General features: G+C 51.6%; 1 protein-coding gene across 3 annotated transcripts in view; it reads right to left on the reverse strand.

Annotated features, from left to right (window-relative positions):
• The window catches only part of LOC119956985 (sphingosine 1-phosphate receptor 2-like), a 70,590-nt gene that overhangs the window by 43,407 nt on the left and 4,174 nt on the right, over window positions 1–23,009 (reverse strand). Inside the window, exon 1 of one of the 3 annotated variants that reach the window (XM_038784562.1) lies at window positions 14,759–14,841. The exons of 1 other annotated variant lie outside the window; for it this stretch is intronic. The gene's annotated coding sequence lies outside the window, so the exon portion shown is untranslated. Of the gene's footprint in view, window positions 1–14,044; window positions 14,176–14,758; window positions 14,842–23,009 lie in introns of those variants that run through there. One more of the 3 variants, XM_038784563.1, reaches the window with a different exon arrangement.

Genomic DNA, 23,009 nt, shown 5'->3' on the forward strand with positions numbered 1-23,009 from the left:
TCTCTGCATTGTCAGACAGACAGTATACACACCCCACTCTCCCCCTTCACTCCCCCCCCCTCTCTGCATTGTCAGACAGACAGTATACACACCCCACTCTCCCCCTTCACTCCCCTCCCTCTGCATTGTCAGACAGACAGTATACACACCCCACTCTCCCCCTTCACTCCCCTCCCTCTCTGCATTGTCAGACAGACAGTATACAAACCCCACTCTCCCCCTTCACTCCCCTCCCTCTCTGCATTGTCAGACAGACAGTATACACACCCCACTCTCCCCCTTCACTCCCCCCTCTCTGCATTGTCAGACAGACAGTATACAAACCCCACTCTCCCCCTTCACTCTCCCTCTCTGCATTGTCAGACAGACAGTATACAAACCCCACTCTCCCCCTTCACTCCCCCCCTCTCTGCATTGTCAGAGAGACAGTATACACACCCCACTCTCCCCCTTCACTCCCCCCCCCCTCTCTGCATTGTCAGACAGACAGTATACACACCCCACTCTCCCCCCTTCACTCCCCCCTCTCTGCATTGTCAGACAGACAGTATACAAACCCCACTCTCCCCCTTCACTCCCCCCCTCTCCCTGCATTGTCAGACAGACAGTATACAAACCCCACTCTCCCCCTTCACTCCCCCTCTCTGCATTGTCAGACAGACAGTATACAAACCCCACTCTCCCCCTTCACTCCCCCCTCTCTGCATTGTCAGACAGACAGTATACAAACCCCACTCTCCCCCTTCACTCCCCCTCTCTGCATTGTCAGACAGACAGTATACAAACCCCACTCTCCCCCTTCACTCCCCCCTCTCTGCATTGTCATACAGACAGTATACACACCCCACTCTCCCCCTTCACTCCCCCCCTCTCCCTGCATTGTCAGACAGACAGTATACACACCCCACTCTCCCCCCTTCACTCCCCCCTCTCTGCATTGTCAGACAGACAGTATACAAACCCCACTCTCCCCCTTCACTCCCCCCCTCTCCCTGCATTGTCAGACAGACAGTATACAAACCCCACTCTCTTCCCCCCCCCCCCCCCCCCCTCACCATCCCACCAGCATCCCCACCCTGTGAGATGCAGCTGCCTCTAGGTTTTGCCCAGTGTTGATGAGAGTGAAAGACTTACAGAGCCAGCCGCTCCATGTGCAAGACCGGCTGGAACCCATCACAAACTGGCAGCATTTGACATCATCAAGCTCCATCTGCTCGAGGAGGGGGCTGGGAGGAACTAGCCTTTCTGACCCACACCATTTTTAACCTTTGCTCCCTGGAAGCTGTGTCTGTCCCATGGGCTCTTCACTGAACACAAATGGTATTGAGTGACTCCCCAGACAGGAAGCTTCTGAAATTACAGCTTCTCTCACTGAAGACGGTGTTGCTCTCTCTGTCACACCATTCAGCGGCCGAGGGAGAATGGCTGACTGTCAAACCACTACTTTCTCAAGAGAATCTCACACTCAGCATCTTTTTCACAGAAACAGCTTGGCCAGAGTTTTGTTTCACAAACTTTGAGAGAGACGGTAGATGCCTGACGCATGTTTAAAATGTGGTGAAAGCCTCTCCATCCTGGGAGATCCACTCAGACAAATCCCTCAATAATTTGCATCAAGAGCACAGTGAGCCACTTGTTCCAGCACTCAATCTAAACACAATTCATTCCTGGCTGATTCAGGATTGACAACGTGCAGAGGTGAAGGTAACTGAGGCAAGATGTCACGGAGTGAAGCTGAACAGGACGTTGTTCAAACAAAGCCACTTCATACAGAGTCAGAACTTTCTAGTTTCACTTAGCCCCCCCTGTGTGAAAACATGCACACAAGGAGCACTGCTCAATTTAATCAATCAACTCAAACCAGGAATCTGACCAAGCAATAGACATAAAGAGAGTGAGATTAATGGTACTTTTGCAAACCATGAGCTTTGACAGCGAGAAATGCTCATGGAACACATTGTGGAGAAGGAATTAAATGGAGCAGCAGAGGTCAGGTATGCAACACCATTAGATTAGGTACTCACTGACCTGGCGTTAACAATGCTGAGCAAGAGTGAGCTTCCCAGGGCACCTCTGCAAGCTCAGCTCCAAAGCTGGAACATTAGTAGTTGCTGCTCAGGAGTGAGACCCAACTACTGTCCCCATGGAAAGTAAACCAAGAGTGTGTCACTCTGGGTGGACAGCAACAAGCTTTTTCCAAGAGTGGGGGGTGTCACGATTTCAAGGTGAGAGGGGGTAAGTTTAAGGGAGATGTGCGTGGGAAGTTTTTTATACAGAGGGTGGTGGGTGCCTGTAACGCTTTGCCAGCGGAGGTGGTAGAGGCGGGCACGATAGCATCATTTAAGATGCATCTGGACAGATATATGAACGGGCGGGGAACAGAGGGAAGTAGACCTTGGAAAATAGGAGACAGGTTTAGATAAAGGATCTGGATCGGCGCAGGATGGGAGGGCCGAAGGGCCTGTTCCTGAGCTGCAATTTTCTTTGTTCATTGTTCAGACCCCTGGAGCTCACACACCATTTCCCAGTAGAAATACATCGCCAATTATGTGGTTGAAGTAAAGGGGCTTGAATTATTTCCAGGCTTGTTCAGACAGTTACTTACCCTCACAAAAGAGAAAGTCCATCAGTAATGCCTCCACCATATTCTCCATATTCAACGGGATGACCATTGAACAAACGCTAATGTCCTTCTTGAAGTGGAGATGCCGGCGTTGGACTGGGCTGAGCACAGTAAGAAATCTCACAACACCAGGTTCAATACCAACAGGTTTGTTTCAATCACTAGCTTTCAGAGCACCGCTCCTTCCTCAGGTGAATCAGGTTGAGAATCGGGTCTATTCAGTCACAGGAGAGCCCTGAGGAAGGAGCAGTGCTCCCAAAGCTTGTGTTTGAAACAAACCTGTTGGACTTTAACCTGGTGTTGGAAGAGTTCTCAATGTCCTTCTTGAAGCCAGCTTCACAGCATTTAGGAAAAACCCCTCGAAAATCAACTACGATGGACTGGACGCTGTGTCTGGATGGCAGAAAATTGTCTCCCAAACCAGGCCCTGTTCTCTCAACTCTCAAAGGGCCAGTGTTCCAGGGGAGGAGAAAGAAAATGATTCATAGACACATTGAAGATCTCCTTGAAGCTCAGCAGCGTTGGCGTTCATGGTTGTGGGGAGCTTGCACCAATCATTCAGAATGGCAACAACTTGTCCATCAAGCTGCATCATGCTTTGAGCCTCAACACCTCAACGACAAGGCAGAAAGATACTTTGTGCGACGTTGTGCTCCATGTGCCCAAAGATCGGTGGGTTGAGAATCGGGTCTGTTCAGTCACAGGAGAGCCCACGGCAGAAACACGCAATGATGAATAGACATCACCCTCGATTCGAGGGACAGCCGATGATTTGGCAACCTCCGAGCCTTTTGTTAAGGATACAGGGATGTGCCATGTCATTCTAAGCAGATCAGTTGGAGTGAGTTAGATCTTCTGCCCATGGTCAGTGATCCTGCAGATTGTATCTGTGGTAATGGAGCTCTGCAATTCATGTTATTACTGAGAATAGTTTAGAAATAAACTTCAATTTTCTCCCTTTCTGGACATTTATTAAACACTAACAGTCAGGTATATTCCACTGCACTAGTGCTTGTTTTTGCCAGTCCCACGTACATTGAATTTCTTCATATCCATGTACAAATAGCCATGTGTGTAAACATGTATATGTCTGACATGGGCACATTCATTTTTCTTAAATAAATTTAAGAGTACCTAATTATTTTTTTTTCAATTAAGGGGCAATTTAGCGTGGCCAATCCACCTACCCTGTGTAGCCATCTTGGATGGCCACTTTCAGTATACAAAATGGACACTCGCAGAGCCTATAGGGAAATATGTACAATACTAAGCAACAAACAGGCACAGAGCCAGAATGTATATTTGGAAGGCAATCAGCAGACGGAATCGAAACTCTGAGTCGATTTACATATTGATGGCCCATCTCCGGGAAACAAAGAACGAGTGTTCAGGTAGCCGATACTGTCCCTGACAGTCCAGCGCCACTACCCCAACCAGAAGACACAAACAAAGCAAGGCCAACGGCCACCTAGGACATGCCCAGCCATCAAGGCACCCAACGTTTATTGGTTTAGATCGATGACAATGATCAAGAAGCTGCCCAATTAATTGGGACCAAGTTTAAGGCCCGCCTAAAAGCGTGCGAAGCCCCTCCAAGTATGAGAAGGAACCCCCGACAAAGGTTCAGCCTCTTGGACTTGGCTCTCGAAGCAGAGAGACCCTTCCACCAGCTTCACCAGAAGCAGTAAGTTCAAGGTCAACGCTCGCTACCAGACGGACGACCTTAGCTGTTCTCCTGTTACCTCTTCGAACCCAACAGCCTCAGATCCGAACAACGGCCATTGTTCCTCTGACTGAGTGGGCACCTGAAGTTAAGTATAGGCGTTAGCGATAGAGATAGTTTAGCCTGTAGTGTTATTGTGCATGAGTAAATCATATTGTGTGTAAATAAAGTAGTATTGACTTTGAACTAAGTAACTGGTGTATTGACTCTTTGATCGGTATTCGGTTTGAACCTTGTGGCGGTATCGAGAGATACCTGGCGACTCCGAAAGTATTCTCATAATTAGGATTAAGAAAGGCGACCTTATTAACCGTCATATTTATAGCAAGTAAACAGAGCAACACCAGCACATCTTTGGGTTGTGGGGGGTGAGACCCACGCAGACACGGGGAGAATGTGCAAACTCCACACGGACAGTGACCCAGGGCCGGGATCGAACCCGGGTCCTCGTTGCCGTGAGGCAGCAGTGCTAAGCACTGCGCCACTGTGACACCTCGACATGGGCTCATCCATAAAGGTTACACATATCCCCACGGTCCTCAGAGCTTTTAAGGAAACAAAGTCATGCAGTGAGCATTCAGATTGTGATTAGCTTGGGTTTTATAAATACACAGAGCCTGTGATATGGAGCCAGACATTCCGCCTTCTCACAACTTCCACTTTCACACTGACCAGAAACCAGAACCATTAAAGATTGCTGCAAAATGACTCATGTTCCTGGGGGTAAAATAAATGATATGAAACGTTTTTTAAAAATATTGTAACCTACCTCAATTGGCTGTAAAGCTGAAATTGTCTGCAGATTGTGGCAGGTGTGATCTCAATTTCTTTGTGACATTCGGTAGGGTAGGGTGAGGGCAGAGTTCAGGAGCAGCACCCAGATGCTGGGAGTCCGGGTGCAGGGGCTACCTGGCCCATCAAGAGGATCGAGGGGTCAAAACTGAATGGATTCAGGGCCTCAACCCTTATGGAAATATGAATTAGGTATCTATGTATTAGGTATCTGCTGGTGTCCGATGTGAAAGACAGGCTGATAATAAACTCCAAAACTATTGGGAAACATATCTCAGTCGAGAGCCAGTCACCATCATGAGTAAAGCAATTGATCTGTATGTTTTTTGCACCAATAATAATCAGTGAGGGGTGTGGGGTATATCAGAGTGTTACAGTGAGGAGTGTGGGGTATATCAGACTGTCACAGTGCGGGGTTTGGGGTATATCAGTGTTACAGTGAGGGATGTGGGATATATCAGTGTTACAGTGAGGGGTGTGGGGTATATCAGACTGTCACAGTGAGGGGTTTGGGGTATATCAGTGTTACAGTGAGGGATGTGGGATATATCAGTGTTACAGTGAGGGGTTTGGGGTATATCAGTGTTACAGTGAGGGGTGTGGAGTATATCAGACTGTCACAGTGAGGGGTGTGGGGTATATCTGTGTTACAGTGAGGGGTGTGGGGTATATCAGTGTTACAGTGAGGGGTGTGGGGTATATCAGTGTTACAGTGAGGGGTGTGGGATATATCAGAGTGTTACAGTGAGGGGTGTGGGGTATATCAGTGTTACAGTGAGGGGTGTGGGGTATATCAGAGTGTTACAGTGAGGGGTGTGGGGTATATCAGTGTTACAGTGAGGGGTGTGGAGTATATCAGACTGTCACAGTGAGGGGTGTGGGGTATATCAGTGTTACAGTGAGGGGTGTGGGGTATATCAGTGTTACAGTGAGGGGTGTGGGGTATATCAGTGTTACAGTGAGGGGTGTGGGGTATATCAGTGTTACAGTGAGGATTGTGGGATATATCAGAGTGTTACAGTGAGGAGTGTGGAGTATATCAGAGTGTTACAGTGAGGGGTGTGGGGTATATCAGTGTTACAGTGAGGGGTGTGGGGTATATCAGAGTGTTACAGTGAGGGGTGTGGAGTATATCAGTGTTACAGTGAGGGGTGTGGGATATATCAGAGTGTTACAGTGAGGGGTGTGGGGTATATCAGAGTGTTACAGTGAGGGGTGTGGGGTATATCAGTGTTACAGTGAGGGGTGTGGAGCATATCAGAGTGTCACAGTGAGGGGTGTGGAGTATATCAGAGTGTTACAGTGAGGGGTGTGGAGTATATCAGAGTGTCACAGTGGGGGGTGTGGAGTATATCAGAGTGTTACAGTGAGGGGTGTGGGGTATATCAGAGTGTCACAGTGTGGGGTGTGGGGTATATCAGTGTTACAGTGAGGGGTGTGGGGTATATCAGAGTGTTACAGTGAGGGGTGTGGGGTATATCAGAGTGTTACAGTGAGGGGTGTGGAGTATATCAGAGTGTCACAGTGAGGGGTGTGGGGTATATCAGAGTGTCACAGTGTGGGGTGTGGGGTATATCAGTGTTACAGTGAGGGGTGTGGGGTATATCAGAGTGTTACAGTGAGGGGTGTGGGGTATATCAGAGTGTTACAGTGAGGGGTGTGGAGTATATCAGAGTGTCACAGTGAGGGGAGTGGAGTATATCAGAGTGTCACAGTGGGGGGTGTGGAGTATATCAGAGTGTTACAGTGAGGGGTGTGGGGTATATCAGAGTGTTACAGTGAGGGGTGTGGGGTATATCAGAGTGTTACAGTGAGGGGTGTGGGGTATATCAGAGTGTTACAGTGAGGGGTGTGGGGTATATCAGAGTGTCACAGTGAGGGGTGTGGAGTATATCAGAGTGTCACAGTGGGGGGTGTGGAGTATATCAGAGTGTTACAGTGAGGGGTGTGGAGTATATCAGTGTCACAGTGGGGGGTGTGGAGTATATCAGAGTGTTACAGTGAGGAGTGTGGGGTATATCAGTGTTGCAGTGAGGGGTTTGGGGTATATCAGTGTCACAGTGGGGGGTGTGGAGTATATCAGAGTGTTACAGTGAGGAGTGTGGGGTATATCAGTGTTACAGTGAGGGCTGTGGGGTATATCAGTGTTACAGTGAGGGGTGTGGGGTATATCAGAGTGTTACAGTGAGGGGTGTGGAGTATATCAGAGTGTCACAGTGAGGGGAGTGGAGTATATCAGAGTGTCACAGTGGGGGGTTTGGGGTATATCAGTGTTACAGTGAGGGGTGTGGAGTATATCAGAGTGTTACAGTGAGGGGTGTGGGGTATATCAGAGTGTTACAGTGAGGGGTGTGGGGTATATCAGAGTGTTACAGTGAGGGGTGTGGGGTATATCAGAGTGTTACAGTGAGGGGTGTGGGGTATATCAGAGTGTTACAGTGAGGGGTGTGGGGTATATCAGAGTGTTACAGTGAGGGGTGTGGAGTATATCAGGGTGTTACAGTGAGGGGTGTGGGGTATATCAGGGTGTTACAGTGAGGGGTGTGGAGTATATCAGAGTGTTACAGTGAGGGGTGTGGGGTATATCAGAGTGTTACAGTGAGGGGTGTGGAGTATATCAGAGTGTTGCAGTGAGGGGTGTGGGTTATATTAAGTAGTACAGTGAAGTGTGTGTGGTATATACGGTCAGGACTGACAAACCAGGCTGCGGCCCTTCTCAAGAGCAGAATGAGAGGCGGGATTCTCCGAGCCCCCGCCGGGCAACACACACACAAATGACTGTGTGGATGGTGTGTACCTGAATGGGAGCAGTGTTGAGGGTGTGTACCTGAATGGGAGCAGTGTTGAGGGTGTGTACCTGAATGGGAGCAGTGTTGATGGTGTGTACCTGAATGGGAGCAGTGTTGATGGTGTGTACCTGAATGGGAGCAGTGTTGAGGGTGTGTATCTGAATGGGAGCAGTGTTGATGGTGTGTATCTGAATGGGAGCAGTGTTGATGGTGTGTATCTGAATGGGAGCAGTGTTGAGGGTGTGTATCTGAATGGGAGCAGTGTTGAGGGTGTGTATCTGAATGGGAGCAGTGTTGATGGTGTGTATCTGAATGGGAGCAGTGTTGATGGTGTGTATCTGAATGGGAGCAGTGTTGATGGTGTGTATCTGAATGGGAGCAGTGTTGATGGTGTGTACCTGAATGGGAGCAGTGTTGAGGGTGTGTATCTGAATGGGAGCAGTGTTGAGGGTGTGTATCTGAATGGGAGCAGTGTTGATGGTGTGTATCTGAATGGGAGCAGTGTTGATGGTGTGTATCTGAATGGGAGCAGTGTTGATGGTGTGTATCTGAATGGGAGCAGTGTTGATGGTGTGTATCTGAATGGGAGCAGTGTTGATGGTGTGTATCTGAATGGGAGCAGTGTTGATGGTGTGTATCTGAATGGGAGCAGTGTTGATGGTGTGTACCTGAATGGGAGCAGTGTTGATGGTGTGTATCTGAATGGGAGCAGTGTTGAGGGTGTGTATCTGAATGGGAGCAGTGTTGATGGTGTGTATCTGAATGGGAGCAGTGTTGATGGTGTGTATCTGAATGGGAGCAGTGTTGAGGGTGTGTACCTGAATGGGAGCAGTGTTGAGGGTGTGTATCTGAATGGGAGCAGTGTTGAGGGTGTGTATCTGAATGGGAGCAGTGTTGAGGGTGTGTATCTGAATGGGAGCAGTGTTGATGGTGTGTATCTGAATGGGAGCAGTGTTGAGGGTGTGTACCTGAATGGGAGCAGTGTTGAGGGTGTGTATCTGAATGGGAGCAGTGTTGATGGTGTGTATCTGAATGGGAGCAGTGTTGAGGGTGTGTATCTGAATGGGAGCAGTGTTGAGGGTGTGTATCTGAATGGGAGCAGTGTTGATGGTGTGTATCTGAATGGGAGCAGTGTTGATGGTGTGTATCTGAATGGGAGCAGTGTTGATGGTGTGTATCTGAATGGGAGCAGTGTTGATGGTGTGTATCTGAATGGGAGCAGTGTTGAGGGTGTGTATCTGAATGGGAGCAGTGTTGATGGTGTGTATCTGAATGGGAGCAGTGTTGATGGTGTGTATCTGAATGGGAGCAGTGTTGATGGTGTGTATCTGAATGGGAGCAGTGTTGAGGGTGTGTACCTGAATGGGAGCAGTGTTGAGGGTGTGTACCTGTATGGGAGCAGTGTTGAGGGTGTGTATCTGAATGGGAGCAGTGTTGAGGGTGTGTACCTGAATGGGAGCAGTGTTGAGGGTGTGTATCTGAATGGGAGCAGTGTTGATGGTGTGTATCTGAATGGGAGCAGTGTTGAGGGTGTGTACCTGAATGGGAGCAGTGTTGAGGGTGTGTACCTGAATGGGAGCAGTGTTGAGGGTGTGTATCTGAATGGGAGCAGTGTTGAGGGTGTGTATCTGAATGGGAGCAGTGTTGAGGGTGTGTACCTGAATGGGAGCAGTGTTGAGGGTGTGTATCTGAATGGGAGCAGTGTTGAGGGTGTGTATCTGAATGGGAGCAGTGTTGAGGGTGTGTATCTGAATGGGAGCAGTGTTGAGGGTGTGTATCTGAATGGGAGCAGTGTTGATGGTGTGTATCTGAATGGGAGCAGTGTTGATGGTGTGTATCTGAATGGGAGCAGTGTTGATGGTGTGTATCTGAATGGGAGCAGTGTTGATGGTGTGTATCTGAATGGGAGCAGTGTTGAGGGTGTGTACCTGAATGGGAGCAGTGTTGAGGGTGTGTATCTGAATGGGAGCAGTGTTGAGGGTGTGTATCTGAATGGGAGCAGTGTTGATGGTGTGTATCTGAATGGGAGCAGTGTTGATGGTGTGTATCTGAATGGGAGCAGTGTTGATGGTGTGTATCTGAATGGGAGCAGTGTTGAGGGTGTGTATCTGAATGGGAGCAGTGTTGAGGGTGTGTATCTGAATGGGAGCAGTGTTGATGGTGTGTATCCTGAATGGGAGCAGTGTTGATGGTGTGTATCTGAATGGGAGCAGTGTTGAGGGTGTGTATCTGAATGGGAGCAGTGTTGATGGTGTGTATCTGAATGGGAGCAGTGTTGATGGTGTGTATCTGAATGGGAGCAGTGTTGAGGGTGTGTATCTGAATGGGAGCAGTGTTGAGGGTGTGTATCTGAATGGGAGCAGTGTTGATGGTGTGTATCTGAATGGGAGCAGTGTTGAGGGTGTGTATCTGAATGGGAGCAGTGTTGATGGTGTGTATCTGAATGGGAGCAGTGTTGATGGTGTGTATCTGAATGGGAGCAGTGTTGAGGGTGTGTATCTGAATGGGAGCAGTGTTGATGGTGTGTATCTGAATGGGAGCAGTGTTGAGGGTGTGTATCTGAATGGGAGCAGTGTTGATGGTGTGTATCTGAATGGGAGCAGTGTTGAGGGTGTGTATCTGAATGGGAGCAGTGTTGAGGGTGTGTATCTGAATGGGAGCAGTGTTGAGGGTGTGTATCTGAATGGGAGCAGTGTTGAGGGTGTGTATCTGAATGGGAGCAGTGTTGAGGGTGTGTATCTGAATGGGAGCAGTGTTGAGGGTGTGTATCTGAATGGGAGCAGTGTTGATGGTGTGTATCTGAATGGGAGCAGTGTTGATGGTGTGTATCTGAATGGGAGCAGTGTTGAGGGTGTGTATCTGAATGGGAGCAGTGTTGATGGTGTGTATCTGAATGGGAGCAGTGTTGATGGTGTGTATCTGAATGGGAGCAGTGTGGGGTGTGTATCTGAATGGAGCAGTGTGGGTATCTGAATGGGAGCAGTGTTGAGGGTGTGTATCTGAATGGGAGCAGTGTTGATGGTGTGTATCTGAATGGGAGCAGTGTTGATGGTGTGTATCTGAATGGGAGCAGTGTTGATGGTGTGTATCTGAATGGGAGCAGTGTTGATGGTGTGTATCTGAATGGGAGCAGTGTTGATGGTGTGTATCTGAATGGGAGCAGTGTTGATGGTGTGTATCTGAATGGGAGCAGTGTTGATGGTGTGTATCTGAATGGGAGCAGTGTTGATGGTGTGTATCTGAATGGGAGCAGTGTTGAGGGTGTGTATCTGAATGGGAGCAGTGTTGAGGGTGTGTATCTGAATGGGAGCAGTGTTGATGGTGTGTATCTGAATGGGAGCAGTGTTGAGGGTGTGTATCTGAATGGGAGCAGTGTTGATGGTGTGTACCTGAATGGGAGCAGTGTTGAGGGTGTGTATCTGAATGGGAGCAGTGTTGATGGTGTGTATCTGAATGGGAGCAGTGTTGAGGGTGTGTATCTGAATGGGAGCAGTGTTGAGGGTGTGTACCTGAATGGGAGCAGTGTTGAGGGTGTGTATCTGAATGGGAGCAGTGTTGATGGTGTGTATCTGAATGGGAGCAGTGTTGAGGGTGTGTATCTGAATGGGAGCAGTGTTGATGGTGTGTATCTGAATGGGAGCAGTGTTGAGGGTGTGTATCTGAATGGGAGCAGTGTTGATGGTGTGTATCTGAATGGGAGCAGTGTTGATGGTGTGTATCTGAATGGGAGCAGTGTTGAGGGTGTGTATCTGAATGGGAGCAGTGTTGATGGTGTGTATCTGAATGGGAGCAGTGTTGATGGTGTGTATCTGAATGGGAGCAGTGTTGAGGGTGTGTATCTGAATGGGAGCAGTGTTGATGGTGTGTATCTGAATGGGAGCAGTGTTGAGGGTGTGTATCTGAATGGGAGCAGTGTTGAGGGTGTGTATCTGAATGGGAGCAGTGTTGAGGGTGTGTATCTGAATGGGAGCAGTGTTGAGGGTGTGTACCTGAATGGGAGCAGTGTTGAGGGTGTGTATCTGAATGGGAGCAGTGTGGATGGTGTGTATCTGAATGGGAGCAGTGTTGAGGGTGTGTATCTGAATGGGAGCAGTGTTGAGGGTGTGTACCTGAATGGGAGCAGTGTTGATGGTGTGTATCTGAATGGGAGCAGTGTTGAGGGTGTGTACCTGAATGGGAGCAGTGTTGAGGGTGTGTATCTGAATGGGAGCAGTGTGGATGGTGTGTATCTGAATGGGAGCAGTGTTGATGGTGTGTACCTGAATGGGAGCAGTGTTGATGGTGTGTATCTGAATGGGAGCAGTGTTGATGGTGTGTACCTGAATGGGAGCAGTGTTGATGGTGTGTATCTGAATGGGAGCAGTGTTGATGGTGTGTATCTGTAATGGGAGCAGTGTTGATGGTGTGTACCTGAATGGGAGCAGTGTTGAGGGTGTGTATCTGAATGGGAGCAGTGTTGATGGTGTGTATCTGAATGGGAGCAGTGTTGATGGTGTGTATCTGAATGGGAGCAGTGTTGAGGGTGTGTATCTGAATGGGAGCAGTGTTGAGGGTGTGTATCTGAATGGGAGCAGTGTTGATGGTGTGTATCTGAATGGGAGCAGTGTTGAGGGTGTGTATCTGAATGGGAGCAGTGTTGATGGTGTGTATCTGAATGGGAGCAGTGTTGATGGTGTGTATCTGAATGGGAGCAGTGTTGAGGGTGTGTATCTGAATGGGAGCAGTGTTGATGGTGTGTATCTGAATGGGAGCAGTGTTGAGGGTGTGTATCGGAATGGGAGCAGTGTTGAGGGTGTGTACCTGTATGGGAGCAGTGTTGATGGTGTGTACCTGTATGGGTGTGTACCTGAATGGGAGCAGTGTTGATGGTGTGTACCCGAATGGGAGCAGTTTTGACGGTGTGTACCTGAATTTTTCCACATCTTTTTCCAAAGTTTGTTTTCGTGCTGATCACCGGTGTGACACCTCACTGACCTCTTTCAGCCACATTGCTACAACACGATGGTTTAATTCCCTCCCTAGCTTTCTTGCTATCCTCCTGACTGAGCCAGTTGCCAATCTGTTTTCCACCAGCCCTGGCATCCTGTGTATTCATCGCTCCATCATCAGCGCAGTCCCATCAAGAATTTAACCCGCCTTTACTCCAATGGGCTGCCCATTTCAGCACATCTCTCACCACTTTCAAAAGACTCCTCAAACCATATCTTGCCAAGGTAATTTCCATACCCCAACTACTTGCCTTCAACAACCGTGCAACCTCAAACAAACCATTGTTTGCAGCAACTACCCAGCCTTCAGATCAGCGACCACGACACCACACAACCCTGCCATGGCAATCTCTGCAAGATGTTACACGTGAGAACACCACCCACCAGGTACGCAGTACATACACGTGCGACTCGGCCAACGTCATGTTCCTGATACGCTGCAGGAAAGGATGTCCCAAAGCGTGGTACATTGGCGAGACGCTGCGACAACAGATGAACGGACATTGCGCGACAATCACCAGGCAGGAATGTTCCCTTCCAGTCGGGAAACCCTTCAGCAGTCAAGGGCATTCAGCCTCTGATCTCCGGGTAAGCGTTCTCCAAGTCGGCCTTCAGGACGCGCGACAACGCAGAATCGCTGAGCAGAAACCTATAGCCAAGTTCCGCACACATGAGTATGGCCTCAACCGGGGCCTGGGATTCATGTCGCATTACATTCATCCCCCACCATCTGGCCTGGGCTTGCGAAATCCTACCAACTGTCCTGGCTTGAGACAATTCACATCTCTTTAACCTGGGATTACCCCTCTCACTGGATCTGTAAAGACTTACCTGCAAATGCTTGCATTCAAAGTATCGTCTTGCATCTTTGAGTTTGTCTATATAAATGTTTCTGGAACAAACCTCTTCATTCACCTGAGGAAGGAGCTGTGCTCCGAAAGCTAGTGATTTGAGACAAACCTGTTGGACTTTAACCTGGTGTTGTAAGACTTCATACTATATTTTAGAGCAGCCTGTTGGTTCCCTGCCTTGTTAAATCTCCACATCATTGTTAAATGGGGTCACCTGAAAGTTCAGCTGTTACTGTGCCTGAGTTGCTGTCACTCTTGAACTCGAGAGAGAGACTCACCTCATGTAGAAAGTAAAATGTTCAGCAACAACTGACGTTTATCCAGTACTTTTAATGTGACAAGGCATCCCTTGGCATTATCAATGGATTTGTTCGAACGATATCAGGACAGACGACCAAAAGATTGTTGAAAGCGCAGATTTGAAGGAGTGTCTGAATGTCAGAAAGATTTTAGGAGAGATCTCTGAGTTTGGGGAGGAGTTACCGCTCAATGTGCATCTCTTGTCTGGAGTAACTCCTGCCACAATCCACCCTTTCATTGGCCCCTTTGCTAATCCTCATCCAGATTCCTTGTTCGTTCAGTCTGATGTGGTCATTTATTTTAACCCAAACCCCAATTCCCCTCCCTGGGGGCAGCTCAGCCCAGTTACAAAGTGACACAATCCGGTGGAAATGAACAAAGAAAGTGGAGGAGCCGGAGCCCAGGAGAAGCTGGAAGCTGAGAAAGGCAGTGAGAGAGACAGAGTGAAGGGCAGAGAGACTGAGTCTCAACTCAATGGCCCGGACTCCAAACTCTGCTGTTTGTTTGGTAAATGTCACATCGCCATTCAATCCAGCTGTTTATTATCTATCCGACCCGATCCTTCTCAAACCCGGCTCTCAATTAAAATAACCTGGAATCTAACCCCCCCCAGGGATAAGGGGAACACAGAGCCGGTTATTTACAATCAACTGGGAAGAAAGCGGGAGAATAAAGAAGGAGCAGTTCCTTACCGTTAGCAATGCCGACCTCTCCTTACTGACTGTGATCACATCCAGCTTCTCACTGCTCAGCTCCACTCACCGCCCACTGCTCCCTCCTCCCCAACCCCACTGTCACTACCTCCTGTCTGACTCACTCACTCAGCTGGGGAACTACCCAGCCCCCCCCCCCCCCCCCCCCTGGGGCTCCCAGCCCCCCCCCCCGGGCTCCCAGCCCCCCCCCCCCCCGGGGCTCCCAGCCCCCCCCCCCCCACCCCCCCTGGGGCTCCCAGCCCCCCCTACCCCAACCGGGGCTCCCAGTACCCCCCCCCCCCCGGCTCCCAGCCCCCCCCCCCCCGGGGCTCCCAGCCCCCCCCCACCCCCCCCTGGGGCTCCCAGCCCCCCCCTACCCCAACCGGGGCTCCCAGTACCCCCCCCCCCCGGGCTCCCAGCCCCCCCCCCCGGGCTCCCAGCCCCCCCCTACCCCAACCGGGGCTCCCAGTACCCCCCCCCCCCGGCTCCCAGCCCCCCCCCCCCGGGGCTCCCAGCCCCCCCCCCCCACCCCCCCTGGGGCTCCCAGCCCCCCCCTACCCCAACCGGGGCTCCCAGTACCCCCCCCCCCCCCGGCTCCCAGTCCCCCCCCCCGGGCTCCCAGTCCCGTCCCCCCCCCCCCCCCCCCGGGGCTCCCAGTCTCTCCCCCCCCCGCCAGGGCTCCCAGTCCCCCCCCCCCCCGGGGCTCCCAGTCCCCCCCCCCCCCCCCGGGGCTCCCAGTCTCTTCCCCCCCCCCCCGGGCTCCCAGTCACTCCCCCCCCCCCCCCCCCCCGGGCTCCCATTCTCTCTTTTCCCCCACCCCCCCCCCCAAGCCAGGGCTCCCAGACCCCCCCCCCCCCCCGCCTGGGGCTCCCAGTCTTTCTCCCTCCCACCCCCCCCCCCCCCGGGGCTCCCAGTCTCTTCCCCCCCCCCCCCGGGGCTCCCAGTCGCTCCCCCCCCCCCCGGGCTCCCATTCTCTCTCTCCCCCCACCCCCCCCCCCCCAAGCCGGGGCTCCCAGTCCCCCCCCGCCTGGGGCTCCCAGTCTCTTCCATCCCCCCCCCCCGGGGCTCCCAGTCTCTTCCACCCCCCCCCCCGGGGCTCCCAGTCGCTCCCCCCCCCCCCCCCCGGGCTCCCATTCTCTCTCCCCCCCCACCCCCCCCAAGCCGGGGCTCCCAGTCCCCCCCGCCTGGGGCTCCCAGTCCCCCCCGCCTGGGGCTCCCAGTCTCTCCCCCCCCCCCCCCCAGGGCTCCCAGTCTCCCCCCCGCTCCCCCGGGGCTCCCATCCTCCCTCCCCCCGGGGCTCCAGTATTTCTGCCCCCCCCAAGCCGGGTCTCCCAGTCTACCCCCCCAGCCGGGGCTCCTAGTCTCCCCCCCCGGGCTCCCATTCCCCCCCCCCCCCAAGCCGGTGGTCCCAGTCTCCCCCCCCCCCCCCCCAAGCCAGGGCTCCCAGTCTGCTTCACATTAGCAGCTCCGGGTGTCCGGGATTTGTGCCGATTCCTGTGGACTGAGTCTGACCCGGGTTGGGATAGGGGGAAGGACAGGGTTATTACTGAGTCTGTCTGGGGGGGTACAGGGTTATTACTGAGTCTGTCTGGGGGGGGGTACAGGGTTAATACTGAGTCTGTCTGGGGGGTACAGGGTTATTACTGAGTCTGTCTGGGGGGTACAGGGTTAATACTGAGTCTGTCTGGGGGGTACAGGGTTATTACTGAGTCTGTCTGGGGGGGTACAGGGTTATTACTGAATTTGTCTGGGGGGTACAGGGTTAATACTGAGTCTGTCTGGGGGGTACAGGGTTATTACTGAGTCTGTCTGGGGGGGTACAGGGTTATTACTGAGTCTGTCTGGGGGGTACAGGGTTATTACTGAGTCTGTCTGGGGGGTACAGGGTTATTACTGAGTCTGTCTGGGGGGTACAGGGTTATTACTGAGTCTGTCTGGGGGGGTACAGGGTTATTACTGAGTCTGCCTGGGGGGGGGTACAGGGTTATTACTGAGTCTGTCTGAGGGGGGGGGGTACAGGGTTAATCCTGAGTCTGTCTGAGGGGGGGGGGGTACAGGGTTATTACTGAGTCTGTCTGGGGGGGTTACAGGGTTATTACTGAGTCTGTCTGGGGGGGGTACAGGGTTATTACTGAATCTGTCTGAGGGGGGGTACAGGGTTATTACTGAGTCTGCCTGGGGGGGGTACAGGGTTATTACTGAGTCTGTCTGAGGGGGGGGGGGGTACAGGGTTATTACTGAATCTGTCTGAGGGGTGGGGGGGGTACAGGGTTATTACTGAGTCTGTCTGGGTACATGGTTGGCCAAGTTCCTCCACAGTTTATTCTTCACTCCCTCAAACAGCCAACTAATCCTGCAGTTTGTGAAATGGGTCCGGTGTTTCACCTTCAACTGCATAAACCCAAGTCTCGTGCACAAAGATGTGGCGTTCACCCTTCGTACCACACCTCTTCCTCCAATCCCACCCCCAACTCCTCCTCCCACCTGGCCTTAATCCCCTCCAGGGATGCTATATCCTCTGCCAGGGTCCTCCTGAAAATTCCCAAAGTACTCCCGTCCTCCGTCCACAGAGCAACAGGACCCTTTCCAGCAACGACAATGGCGGTACCACCGGGAATGACGGGAAAATCTTCCTTGCAAAGTCACAAACGTGCAGATACCTAAAAATTTCAGACTGCGGGAGCCCAAACCTGTCTGGCAGCTCCTCAAAACCCCCGAACCGGCCTTCCAGGTTGAACTCAATTCAATTTACGAAGCAGGTCCGATCCTGGGCCATCTGCACCTCGAGGTATCTGAAGTGAGTGCCCATTAAAGGGAACAGCAACGCTCTCTGATTAGCTCCCTTCCCCGGCAGAGAGACCGACAAACACTCCGTCTTCTCCAAACTTAGCTTATATCCTGAAAAAGCCCCAAACCACCTCAACAGCTCCATTATGGGAACTGGGTCCGCAAACCTACAATCTAAGATTGTCCACGTACAGGGGCACCCTATTCTCCACCTCCCCTCACTATCCCCCTCTACTTAATCCGAATTCCTCAAAGCGATGGCCAAAGGCTCAACCGCCAACACAAAAAAAAGAGGAGGACATAGGGCACCCCTGCCTCATTCCCCTGTGCAAATAGAATTATCTTGAGCTCACATTGTTCGTACAGACGCTGGCCTTAGGTTCTTTATATAGTGTGGTGAATTCATACTGCATTGTAATTCACACTGTATTGCATTGCATAGTATTGTGTCCCTGTGGGCTCTGTATGTGAGCTGTTGCGCGGCTCTGCCCACAGGGGAAGATGAGGAGTTCCTACAGGGCTTCACCCTTATCTCCGCCCATGGCCCCTCCCATTACCGGAAGTATAAAGTGCTGCAGCCCTGAGCCTGCCCTCAGTTCTTCTGGTCGCAGGCAGGCTCAGTTGTAAGACTATTAAAACCACAGTTTACTTCCAATCGTGTCTCTAGTGAATTGATGGTCACATCAATTTAATAGTCTTAGAAAACTTGAAGAAAACTACTATGGAATCAGCCCTCAAACCTGATCGACTAGAACTCAACCCGCAGGCTGTAGAGGCGAAGGAAATCTTCCTACACTGGCTTCGGTGTTTCAAGGCCTACCTGGCTGAATCAAGCACATCCGAGACTACAGAGGAGCAGAAACTCAGTCTACTGCACCCACGGGAGAGCCATCGTACCTCTACGCAACTCACTTGTACCACCTCATATACTGAGGCCCTGGCTATGCTCGACCGATTGTACATGCGGCCGATAAACGAGGTCTACGCGCGGCACATTTTCATGACCCGCCGCCAACGCCCCGCAGAGTCGCTAGAGGACTACCTGCGCAACTTAAAAGCCCTTGCTCGGGACTGCAATTTTCAGGCTGTAACGGCCTCCCAACATATGGAACACGCTGTACGTGATGTATACATTACAGGGCTCAGCTCTAACTATGTGCGCCAGCGATTACTTGAGAAAGGGGCCCAGAACTTGGAGGACACGGTAGAATTAGCTACGACTATGGAGGTCGCGTTCCGCAGTCTGAACTCATTCTCCGGAGACCAAGCGACCCCATCGTGGGCCCCCGACCAGCGACTGCCCCAGGCCTGTGCCGCGCGGCCACCCACCCACTATGGAGCACCAGCGTGCCATTTTTGTGGCCAGCCCCAACACCCGCGGCAGCACTGCCCGGCCCGCAATGCGACCTCTAGCAGCTGCGGTCGCAAAGGACACTATGCCCGAGTATGCATGGCAAAAGCGAAACTTTCTGACTCACCCGACATGAGCGACTCATGGGGGCCGCCATCTTGGCAATCCTCCTCCACACGGCTGGCCACGTGCGATCAACGGGGGCCGCCATCTTGGCCATCAACCGAACCGAACCTCGACGTCTACGACCTCCGCGGACAGTCATCACGGGGCCACTCCATCACTGCTGATCGAGCCGCCGACTACCCGCAACTCAACGCAGTCACTTTGGACCAGTCGCGTCCGAAGCACCTCAGGAGCTCGATGATGTCCGTTAAAATCAACGGGTACAGGACACCGTGCCTCTTCGACTCCGGGAGCACCGAGAGCTTCGTACATCCTGACCTGGTAAGACACTGTTCGCTCCCTAACTTCCCTGCACGGCAAACTATCTCCCTCGCCTCGGGCTCGCACTCGGTCCAAATACAAGGGCGCACCGTCGCGACCCTAACGATTCAGGGCGCCAGCTACTCTCATTTCCAGCTGTACATACTCCCCGACCTCTGCACCCCATCTTACCCGGCCTCGATTTCTAGTGTAGTCTCAAGAGCCTCACACTCAGCTTCGGCGGACCCCTACCTCCACTCACTATCTGCAGTCTAGCGACACTAAAAATCGACCCCCCTCCACTTGGCGGCTTTGGCGATGTCCTCCTTGATGCAGTTGAAGGCCTGGCGCGCCTCAGCTGACAGTGGGAAGAGTGTGGTCTTAAATAGTGGGCAGGCTTTGTCTGCATACTGGGGGACCCACTGGGCGTAATAAAAGAAGAATCCCAGGCACCTCTTGAGTGCCCTGGGACAATGAGGGAGAGGGAGTTGTCAGAGGGGGCGCATACGGTCCGAGTCGGGGCCCAGGACTTCGTTTTCCACGACATAGCCGAGGATGGCTAGTCTGGTAGTGCGGAAAACGCATTTCTCCTTATTGTAGGTGAGATTGAGTTTCTGGGCGGTTTGGAGAAATCGGTGGAGGTTGGCGTCGTGGTCCTGCTGATCATGGCCGCAGGTGGTGACATTGTCCAAGTACGGAAACGTGGCCCATCATTAACCAGCAAGAAAACCGGCCCATCATTAACCAGCAGGAAAACCAGTCCATCATTAACCAGCAGGAAAACCAGTCCATCCTTAACCAGCAGGAAAACCGACCCATCCTTAACCAGCAGGAAAACCAGTCCATCCTTAACCAGCAGGAAAACTGCCCCATCATTAACCAGCAGGAAAACCAGTCCATCCTTAACCAGCAGGAAAACCAGTCCATCCTTAACCAGCAGGAAAACTGGCCCATCCTTAACCAGCAGGAAAACCAGCCCATCATTAACCAGCAGGAAAACTAGCCCATCATTAACCAGCAGGAAAACCGGCCCATCATTAACCAGCAGGAAAACCGACCCATCATTAACCAGCAGGAAAACCGGCCCATCATTAACCAGCAGGAAAACCAGCCCATCATTAACCAGCAGGAAAACTGGCCCATCATTAACCAGCAGGAAAACCAGCCCATCATTAACCAGCAGGAAAACCAGCCCATCATTAACCAGCAGGAAAACTGGCCCATCATTAACCAGCAGGAAAACCGGCCCATCATTAACCAGCAGGAAAACCGACCCATCATTAACCAGCAGGAAAACCAGCCCATCCTTAACCAGCAGGAAAACCAGCCCATCATTAACCAGCAGGAAAACCAGCCCATCATTAACCAGCAGGAAAACCAGCCCATCATTAACCAGCAGGAAAACTGGCCCATCATTAACCAGCAGGAAAACCGGCCCATCATTAAGCAGCAGGAAAACCGACCCATCATTAACCAGCAGGAAAACCAGCCCATCCTTAACCAGCAGGAAAACCAGCCCATCATTAACCAGCAGGAAAACCAGCCCATCATTAACCAGCAGGAAAACCAGCCCATCATTAACCAGCAGGAAAACTGGCCCATCATTAACCAGCAGGAAAACCAGCCCATCATTAACCAGCAGGAAAACTGGCCCATCATTAACCAGCAGGAAAACCAGCCCATCATTAACCAGCAGGAAAACCGGTCCATCATTAACCAGCAGGAAAACCGGCCCATCATTAACCAGCAGGAAAACAGGCCCATCATTAACCAGCAGGAAAACCAGCCCATCATTAACCAGCAGGAAAACCGGCCCATCATTAACCAGCAGGAAAACCAGCCCATCATTAACCAGCAGGAAAACCAGCCCATCATTAACCAGCAAGAAAACATGCCCATCATTAACCAGCAGGAAAACCGGCCCATCATTAACCAGCAGGAAAACCAGCCCATCATTAACCAGTAGGAAAACCCGCCCATCATTAACCAGAAGGAAAACCGGCCCATCATTAACCAGCAGGAAAACCAGTCCGTCCTTAACCAGCAGGAAAACTGGCCCATCATTAACCAGCAGGAAAACTAGCCCATCATTAACCAGCAGGAAAACTAGCCCATCATTAACCAGCAGGAAAACTAGCCCATCATTAACCAGCAGGAAAACCAGCCCATCATTAACCAGCAGGAAAACCAGCCCATCCTTAACCAGCAGGAAAACCAGCCCATCCTTAACCAGCAGGAAAACCGACCCATCATTAACCAGCAGGAAAACCGGCCCATCATTAACCAGCAGGAAAACCGGCCCATCATTAACCAGCAGGAAAACCGGCCCATCATTAACCAGCAGGAAAACCGGCCCATCCTTAACCAGCAGGAAAACCGGTCCATCATTAACCAGCAGGAAAACCAGTCCATCATTAACCAGCAGGAAAACCGGCCCATCAATAACCAGCAGGAAAACCGGCCCATCATTAACCAGCAGGAAAACCAGCCCATCCTTAACCAGCAGGAAAACCGACCCACCATTAACCAGCAGGAAAACCAGTCCATCATTAACCAGCAGGAAAACCGGCCCATCTTTAACCAGCAGGAAAACCGACCCACCATTAACCAGCAGGAAAACCGGCCCATCATTAACCAGCAGGAAAACTAGCCCATCATTAACCAGCAGGAAAACTAGCCCATCATTAACCAGCAGGAAAACCGACCCACCATTAACCAGCAGGAAAACCAGTCCATCATTAACCAGCAGGAAAACCGGCCCATCCTTAACCAGCAGGAAAACCGACCCACCATTAACCAGCAGGAAAACCGGCCCATCATTAACCAGCAGGAAAACTAGCCCATCATTAACCAGCAGGAAAACTAGCCCATCAATAACCAGCAGGAAAACTAACCCACCAATAACCAGCAGGAAAACTGGCCCATCCTTAACCAGCAGGAAAACCAGCCCATCATTAACCAGCAGGAAAACCAGCCCATCATTAACCAGCAAGAAAACCAGCCCATCATTAACCAGCAGGAAAACCGGCCCACCATTAACCAGCAGGAAAACCGACCCACCATTAACCAGCAGGAAAACCGGCCCACCATTAACCAGCAGGAAAACCGGCCCATCCTTAACCAGCAGGAAAACCGGCCCATCCTTAACCAGCAGGAAAACCAGCCCATCATTAACCAGCAGGAAAACCAGTCCATCCTTAACCAGCAGAAAAACCAGTCCATCCTTAACCAGCAGGAAAACTAGCCCACCAATAACCAGCAGGAAAACTAACCCACCATTAACCACTAACTGTGATAATTTGTAATTGTTTTTACACGGGAGGGTTTCCAGCATTTCCCTTCCCTCTGGAATCTCTGCTGCCGCCCGGCACCAAAGCCGGCATGATTGGATGGGAGAATCCCGCCCTATTTTTTCCGATTACACCAGAGGTGGCCAGGAGAATGTTAGTCCCTGCGGGACATTACCAACAGCTCAGGCAGTGCTGAAGCTTCAGTGAATATGCACACACCTGACCGTCCAACCTCACCTGACACACATTTACTTCTACATGTGTTGGGTCACGGAGGCAGAGTAATCAGACGTTGCTGCAAGTTCCTCATTAATAGGCCGAGTGGTTTCTTTTGTCTGAATGGAAAGAGATTATCACAGTTGACCTAATTCTGACCTCAGGGCAGCAGGGTGACACA

This window comes from Scyliorhinus canicula, chromosome 25, assembly GCF_902713615.1.
Source record: "Scyliorhinus canicula chromosome 25, sScyCan1.1, whole genome shotgun sequence".
Taxonomy (NCBI): domain Eukaryota; kingdom Metazoa; phylum Chordata; class Chondrichthyes; order Carcharhiniformes; family Scyliorhinidae; genus Scyliorhinus; species Scyliorhinus canicula.